The sequence below is a fragment of the Oncorhynchus nerka genome, linkage group LG8, assembly GCF_034236695.1.
Source record: "Oncorhynchus nerka isolate Pitt River linkage group LG8, Oner_Uvic_2.0, whole genome shotgun sequence".
In the NCBI taxonomy this organism is placed as follows: Eukaryota; Metazoa; Chordata; class Actinopteri; order Salmoniformes; family Salmonidae; genus Oncorhynchus; species Oncorhynchus nerka.
This window is the reverse complement of record NC_088403.1, coordinates 68831796-68840005: the sequence shown is the minus strand read 5'-3', so window position 1 is coordinate 68840005 and position 8210 is coordinate 68831796.

Genomic DNA, 8210 nt, shown 5'->3' with positions numbered 1-8210 from the left:
TAGGCTAGTCTAGGGAGGATCATAGTGGTTGTAGGCTAGTAGGATCATAGTGGTTGTAGGCTAGTCTAGGTAGGATCATAGTGGTTGTAGGCTAGTCTAGGGAGAATCATAGTGGTTGTAGGCTAGTCTAGGGAGGATCATAGTGGTTGTAGGCTAGTCTAGGTAGGATCATAGTGGTTGTAGGCTAGTCTAGGGAGGATCATAGTGGTTGTAGGCTAGTCTAGGTAGGATCATAGTGGTTGTAGGCTAGTCTAGGTAGGATCATAGTGGTTGTAGGCTAGTCTAGGGAGGATCATAGTGGTTGTAGGCTAGTAGGATCATAGTGGTTGTAGGCTAGTCTAGGTAGGATCATAGTGGTTGTAGGCTAGTCTAGGTAGGATCATAGTGGTTGTAGGCTAGTCTAGGGAGAATCATAGTGGTTGTAGGCTAGTCTAGGGAGAATCATAGTGGTTGTAGGCTAGTCTAGGGAGGATCATAGTGTTGTTGTAGGCTAGTAGGATCATAGTGGTTGCAGGCTAGTCTAGGGAGGATCATAGTGGTTGTAGGCTAGTAGGATCATAGTGGTTGTAGGCTAGTCTAGGGAGGACCATAGTGGTTGTAGGCTAGTAGGATCATAGTGGTTGTAGGCTAGTCTAGGTAGGATCATAGTGGTTGTAGGCTAGTCTAGGGAGGATCATAGTGGTTGTAGGCTAGTCTAGGTAGGATCATAGTGGTTGTAGGCTAGTCTAGGTAGGATCATAGTGGTTGTAGGCTAGTCTAGGGAGGACCATAGTGGTTGTAGGCTAGTCTAGGTAGGATCATAGTGGTTGTAGGCTAGTCTAGGGAGGACCATAGTGGTTGTAGGCTAGTCTAGGTAGGATCATAGTGGTTGTAGGCTAGTCTAGGGAGGACCATAGTGGTTGTAGGCTAGTCTAGGTAGGATCATAGTGGTTGTAGGCTAGTAGGATCATAGTGGTTGTAGGCTAGTCTAGGGAGGATCATAGTGGTTGTAGGCTAGTCTAGGGAGGATCATAGTGTTGTAGGCTAGTAGGATCATAGTGGTTGTAGGCTAGTCTAGGGAGAATCATAGTGGTTGTAGGCTAGTAGGATCATAGTGGTTGTAGGCTAGTCTAGGGAGGATCATAGTGGTTGTAGGCTAGTCTAGGGAGAATCATAGTGGTTGTAGGCTAGTCTAGGGAGGATCATAGTGGTTGTAGGCTAGTAGGATCATAGTGGTTGTAGGCTAGTCTAGGGAGGATCATAGTGTTGTAGGCTAGTAGGATCATAGTGGTTGTAGGCTAGTCTAGGTAGGATCATAGTGTTGTAGGCTAGTCTAGGGAGGATCATAGTGTTGTAGGCTAGTAGGATCATAGTGGTTGTAGGCTAGTAGGATCATAGTGGTTGTAGGCTAGTCTAGGGAGGATCATAGTGGTTGTAGGCTAGTAGGATCATAGTGGTTGTAGGCTAGTCTAGGGAGGATCATAGTGTTGTAGGCTAGTAGGATCATAGTGGTTGTAGGCTAGTAGGATCATAGTGGTTGTAGGCTAGTCTAGGTAGGATCATAGTGTTGTAGGCTAGTCTAGGGAGGATCATAGTGTTGTAGGCTAGTAGGATCATAGTGGTTGTAGGCTAGTAGGATCATAGTGGTTGTAGGCTAGTCTAGGGAGGATCATAGTGGTTGTAGGCTAGTCTAGGTAGGATCATAGTGGTTGTAGGCTAGTAGGATCATAGTGGTTGTAGGCTAGTCTAGGGAGAATCATAGTGGCTGTAGGCTAGTAGGATCATAGTGGTTGTAGGCTAGTCTAGGGAGGATCATAGTGGTTGTAGGCTAGTAGGATCATAGTGGTTGTAGGCTAGTCTAGGTAGGATCATAGTGGTTGTAGGCTAGTCTAGGGAGGATCATAGTGGTTGTAGGCTAGTCTAGGTAGGATCATAGTGTTGTATTCTAGTCTAGGAAGGATCATAGTGTTGTATTCTAGTCTAGGAAGGATCATAGTGTTGTATTCTAGTCTAGGAAGGATCATAGTGGTTGTAGGCTAGTAGGATCATAGTGGTTGTAGGCTAGTAGGATCATAGTGGTTGTAGGCTAGTAGGATCATAGTGGTTGTAGGCTAGTCTAGGGAGGATCATAGTGGTTGTAGGCTAGTAGGATCATAGTGGTTGTAGGCTAGTAGGATCATAGTGGTTGTAGGCTAGTAGGATCATAGTGGTTGTAGGCTAGTCTAGGGAGAATCATAGTGGTTGTAGGCTAGTAGGATCATAGTGGTTGTAGGCTAGTAGGATCATAGTGGTTGTAGGCTAGTCTAGGTAGGATCATAGTGGTTGTAGGCTAGTCTAGGGAGAATCATAGTGGTTGTAGGCTAGTAGGATCATAGTGGTTGTAGGCTAGTAGGATCATAGTGGTTGTAGGCTAGTCTAGGGAGAATCATAGTGGTTGTAGGCTAGTAGGATCATAGTGGTTGTAGGCTAGTAGGATCATAGTGGTTGTAGGCTAGTCTAGGGAGGATCATAGTGGTTGTAGGCTAGTCTAGGGAGGATCATAGTGGTTGTAGGCTAGTCTAGGGAGGATCATAGTGGTTGTAGGCTAGTCTAGGTAGGATCATAGTGGTTGTAGGCTAGTCTAGGTAGGATCATAGTGGTTGTAGGCTAGTCTAGGTAGGATCATAGTGGTTGTAGGCTAGTCTAGGGAGGATCATAGTGGTTGTAGGCTAGTCTAGGGAGGATCATAGTGGTTGTAGGCTAGTAGGATCATAGTGGTTGTAGGCTAGTCTAGGGAGGATCATAGTGGCTGTAGGCTAGTCTAGGGAGGATCATAGTGGTTGTAGGCTAGTAGGATCATAGTGGTTGTAGTCTAGTCTAGGTAGGATCATAGTGGTTGTAGGCTAGTAGGATCATAGTGGTTGTAGGCTAGTCTAGGGAGGATCATAGTGGTTGTAGGCTAGTAGGATCATAGTGGTTGTAGTCTAGTCTAGGGAGGATCATAGTGGTTGTAGGCTAGTCTAGGTAGGATCATAGTGGTTGTAGGCTAGTAGGATCATAGTGGTTGTAGGCTAGTCTAGGGAGAATCATAGTGGTTGTAGGCTAGTCTAGGTAGGATCATAGTGGTTGTAGGCTAGTAGGATCATAGTGGTTGTAGGCTAGTCTAGGGAGGATCATAGTGGTTGTAGGCTAGTCTAGGTAGGATCATAGTGGTTGTAGGCTAGTAGGATCATAGTGGTTGTAGGCTAGTCTAGGGAGGATCATAGTGGCTGTAGGCTAGTAGGATCATAGTGGTTGTAGGCTAGTCTAGGGAGGATCATAGTGGTTGTAGGCTAGTCTAGGTAGGATCATAGTGGTTGTAGGCTAGTCTAGGGAGGATCATAGTGGTTGTAGGCTAGTAGGATCATAGTGGTTGTAGGCTAGTCTAGGGAGGATCATAGTGGTTGTAGGCTAGTCTAGGTAGGATCATAGTGGTTGTAGGCTAGTCTAGGGAGGATCATAGTGGTTGTAGGCTAGTCTAGGGAGGATCATAGTGGCTGTAGGCTAGTAGGATCATAGTGGTTGTAGGCTAGTAGGATCATAGTGGCTGTAGGCTAGTCTAGGGAGGATCATAGTGGTTGTAGGCTAGTCTAGGGAGAATCATAGTGGTTGTAGGCTAGTCTAGGTAGGATCATAGTGGTTGTAGGCTAGTCTAGGGAGGATCATAGTGGTTGTAGGCTAGTAGGATCATAGTGGTTGTAGGCTAGTCTAGGTAGGATCATAGTGGTTGTAGGCTAGTCTAGGGAGGATCATAGTGGTTGTAGGCTAGTAGGATCATAGTGGTTGTAGGCTAGTCTAGGTAGGATCATAGTGGTTGTAGGCTAGTCTAGGTAGGATCATAGTGGTTGTAGGTCTAGGGAGGATCATAGTGGTTGTAGGCTAGTTCTAGTAGGATCATAGTGGTTGTAGGCTAGTCTAGGTAGGATCATAGTGGTTGTAGGCTAGTCTAGGGAGGATCATAGTGGTTGTAGGCTAGTCTAGGTAGGATCATAGTGGTTGTAGGCTAGTCTAGGTAGGATCATAGTGGTTGTAGGCTAGGGAGGATCATAGTGGCTGTAGGCTAGTAGGATCATAGTGGTTGTAGGCTAGTAGGATCATAGTGGTTGTAGGCTAGTCTAGGGAGGATCATAGTGGTTGTAGGCCAGTCTAGGTAGGATCATAGTGGTTGTAGGCTAGTAGGATCATAGTGGTTGTAGGCTAGTCTAGGGAGGATCATAGTGGTTGTAGGCTAGTCTAGGGAGGATCATAGTGGTTGTAGGCTAGTCTAGGTAGGATCATAGTGGTTGTAGGCTAGTAGGATCATAGTGGTTGTAGGCTAGTCTAGTAGGATCATAGTGGTTGTAGGCTAGTAGGATCATAGTGGTTGTAGGCTAGTCTAGGTAGGATCATAGTGGTTGTAGGCTAGTAGGATCATAGTGGTTGTAGGCTAGTCTAGGGAGGATCATAGTGGTTGTAGGCTAGTCTAGGAGGATCATAGTGGTTGTAGGCTAGTCTAGGGAGGATCATAGTGGTTGTAGGCTAGTAGGATCATAGTGGTTGTAGGCTAGTCTAGGGAGGATCATAGTGGTTGTAGGCTAGTCTAGGTAGGATCATAGTGGTTGTAGGCTAGTCTAGGGAGGATCATAGTGGTTGTAGGCTAGTCTAGGGAGGATCATAGTGGTTGTAGGCTAGTCTAGGTAGGATCATAGTGGTTGTAGGCTAGTCTAGGTAGGATCATAGTGGTTGTAGGCTAGTCTAGGATCATAGTGGTTGTAGGCTAGTCTAGGGAGGATCATAGTGGTTGTAGGCTAGTCTAGGATCATAGTGGTTGTAGGCTAGTCTAGGGAGGATCATAGTGGTTGTAGGCTAGTCTAGGGAGGATCATAGTGGTTGTAGGCTAGTAGGATCATAGTGGTTGTAGGCTAGTCTAGGGAGGATCATAGTGGTTGTAGGCTAGTCTAGGAGGATCATAGTGGTTGTAGGCTAGTCTAGGAGGATCATAGTGGTTGTAGGCTAGTCTGGGAGGATCATAGTGGTTGTAGCTAGTCTAGGGAGGATCATAGTGGTTGTAGGCTAGTCTAGGTAGGATCATAGTGGTTGTAGGCTAGTAGGATCATAGTGGTTGTAGGCTAGTCTAGGGAGGATCATAGTGGTTGTAGGCTAGTCTAGGTAGGATCATAGTGGTTGTAGGCTAGTCTAGGATCATAGTGGTTGTAGGCTAGTCTAGGAGGATCATAGTGGTTGTAGGCTAGTCTAGGGAGGATCATAGTGGTTGTAGGCTAGTAGGATCATAGTGGTTGTAGGCTAGTCTAGGGAGGATCATAGTGGTTGTAGGCTAGTAGGATCATAGTGGTTGTAGGCTAGTCTAGGGAGGATCATAGTGGTTGTAGGCTAGTCTAGGGAGGATCATAGTGGTTGTAGGCTAGTCTAGGGAGGATCATAGTGGTTGTAGGCTAGTCTAGGATCATAGTGGTTGTAGGCTAGTCTAGGGAGGATCATAGTGGTTGTAGGCTAGGATCTAGTGGTTGTAGGATCATAGTGGTTGTAGGCTAGTCTAGGGAGGATCATAGTGGTTGTAGGCTAGTCTAGGTAGGATCATAGTGGTTGTAGGCTAGTCTAGGAGGATCAGGCTAGTCTAGGGAGGATCATAGTGGTTGTAGGCTAGTAGGATCATAGTGGTTGTAGGCTAGTCTAGGGAGGATCATAGTGGTTGTAGGCTAGTCTAGGGAGGATCATAGTGGTTGTAGGCTAGTCTAGGGAGGATCATAGTGGTTGTAGGCTAGTCTAGGGAGGATCATAGTGGTTGTAGGCTAGTCTAGGGAGGATCATAGTGGTTGTAGGCTAGTAGAGAATCATAGTGGTTGTAGGCTAGTCTAGGTAGGATCATAGTGGTTGTAGGCTAGTCTAGGGAGGATCATAGTGGTTGTAGGCTAGTCTAGGGGATCATAGTGGTTGTAGGCTAGTCTAGGTAGGATCATAGTGGTTGTAGGCTAGTCTAGGGAGGATCATAGTGGTTGTAGGCTAGTAGGATCATAGTGGTTGTAGGCTAGTCTAGGTAGGATCATAGTGGTTGTAGGCTAGTCTAGGAGGATCATAGTGGTTGTAGGCTAGTCTAGGGATCATAGTGGTTGTAGGCTAGTCTAGGGAGGATCATAGTGGTTGTAGGCTAGTCTAGGGAGGATCATAGTGGTTGTAGGCTAGTCTAGGATCATAGTGGTTGTAGGCTAGTCTAGGAGGATCATAGTGGTTGTAGGCTAGTCTAGGGAGGATCATAGTGGTTGTAGGCTAGTCTAGGTAGGATCATAGTGGTTGTAGGCTAGTCTAGGGAGGATCATAGTGGTTGTAGGCTAGTCTAGGAGGATCATAGTGGTTGTAGGCTAGTCTAGGAGGATCATAGTGGTTGTAGGCTAGTCTAGGGAGGATCATAGTGGTTGTAGGCTAGTCTAGGGAGGATCATAGTGGTTGTAGGCTAGTCTAGGAGAATCATAGTGGTTGTAGGCTAGTCTAGGGAGGATCATAGTGGTTGTAGGCTAGTCTAGGAGGATCATAGTGGTTGTAGGCTAGTCTAGAGGATCATAGTGGTTGTAGGCTAGTCTAGGAGGATCATAGTGGTTGTAGGCTAGTCTAGGGAGGATCATAGTGGTTGTAGGCTAGTCTAGGAGGATCATAGTGGTTGTAGGCTAGTCTAGGGAGGATCATAGTGGTTGTAGGCTAGTCTAGTAGGATCATAGTGGTTGTAGGCTAGTCTAGGTAGGATCATAGTGGTTGTAGGCTAGTCTAGGGAGGATCATAGTGGTTGTAGGCTAGTAGGATCATAGTGGTTGTAGGCTAGTCTAGGGAGGATCATAGTGGTTGTAGGCTAGTCTAGGTAGGATCATAGTGGTTGTAGGCTAGTCTAGGGAGGATCATAGTGGTTGTAGGCTAGTAGGATCATAGTGGTTGTAGGCTAGTCTAGGAGGATCATAGTGGTTGTAGGCTAGTCTAGGGAGGATCATAGTGGTTGTAGGCTAGTAGGATCATAGTGGTTGTAGGCTAGTCTAGTGGAGGGATCATAGTGGTTGTAGGCTAGTCTAGGTAGGATCATAGTGGTTGTAGGCTAGTCTAGGTAGGATCATAGTGGTTGTAGGCTAGTCTAGGGAGGATCATAGTGGTTGTAGGCTAGTCTAGGGAGGATCATAGTGGTTGTAGGCTAGTCTAGGGAGGATCATAGTGGTTGTAGCTAGTCTAGGTAGGATCATAGTGGTTGTAGGCTAGTAGGATCATAGTGGTTGTAGGCTAGTCTAGGGAGGATCATAGTGGTTGTAGGCTAGTAGGATCATAGTGGTTGTAGGCTAGTCTAGTAGGATCATAGTGGTTGTAGGCTAGTCTAGGGAGGATCATAGTGGTTGTAGGCTAGTCTAGGGAGGATCATAGTGGTTGTAGGCTAGTCTAGGTAGGATCATAGTGGTTGTAGGCTAGTAGGATCATAGTGGTTGTAGGCTAGTCTAGGGTAGGATCATAGTGGTTGTAGGCTAGTCTAGGGTAGGATCATAGTGGTTGTAGGCTAGTCTAGGAGGATCATAGTGGTTGTAGGCTAGTCTAGGTAGGATCATAGTGGTTGTAGGCTAGTCTAGGATCATAGTGGTTGTAGGCTAGTCTAGGTAGGATCATAGTGGTTGTAGGCTAGGGAGGATCATAGTGGTTGTAGGCTAGTCTAGGAGGATCATAGTGGTTGTAGGCTAGTCTAGGTAGGATCATAGTGGTTGTAGGCTAGTCTAGGGAGGATCATAGTGGTTGTAGGCTAGTCTAGGTAGGATCATAGTGGTTGTAGGCTAGTCTAGGGAGGATCATAGTGGTTGTAGGCTAGTCTAGGTAGGATCATAGTGGTTGTAGGCTAGTCTAGGGAGGATCATAGTGGTTGTAGGCTAGTCTAGGGAGGATCATAGTGGTTGTAGGCTAGTAGGATCATAGTGGTTGTAGGCTAGTCTAGGAGGATCATAGTGGTTGTAGGCTAGTCTAGGGAGGATCATAGTGGTTGTAGGCTAGTCTAGGAGGATCATAGTGGTTGTAGGCTAGTCTAGGAGGATCATAGTGGTTGTAGGCTAGTCTAGGGAGGATCATAGTGGTTGTAGGCTAGTCTAGGAGGATCATAGTGGTTGTAGGCTAGTCTAGGGAGATCATAGTGGTTGTAGGCTAGTCTAGGTAGGATCATAGTGGTTGTAGGCTAGTCTAGGAGGATCATAGTGGTTGTAGGC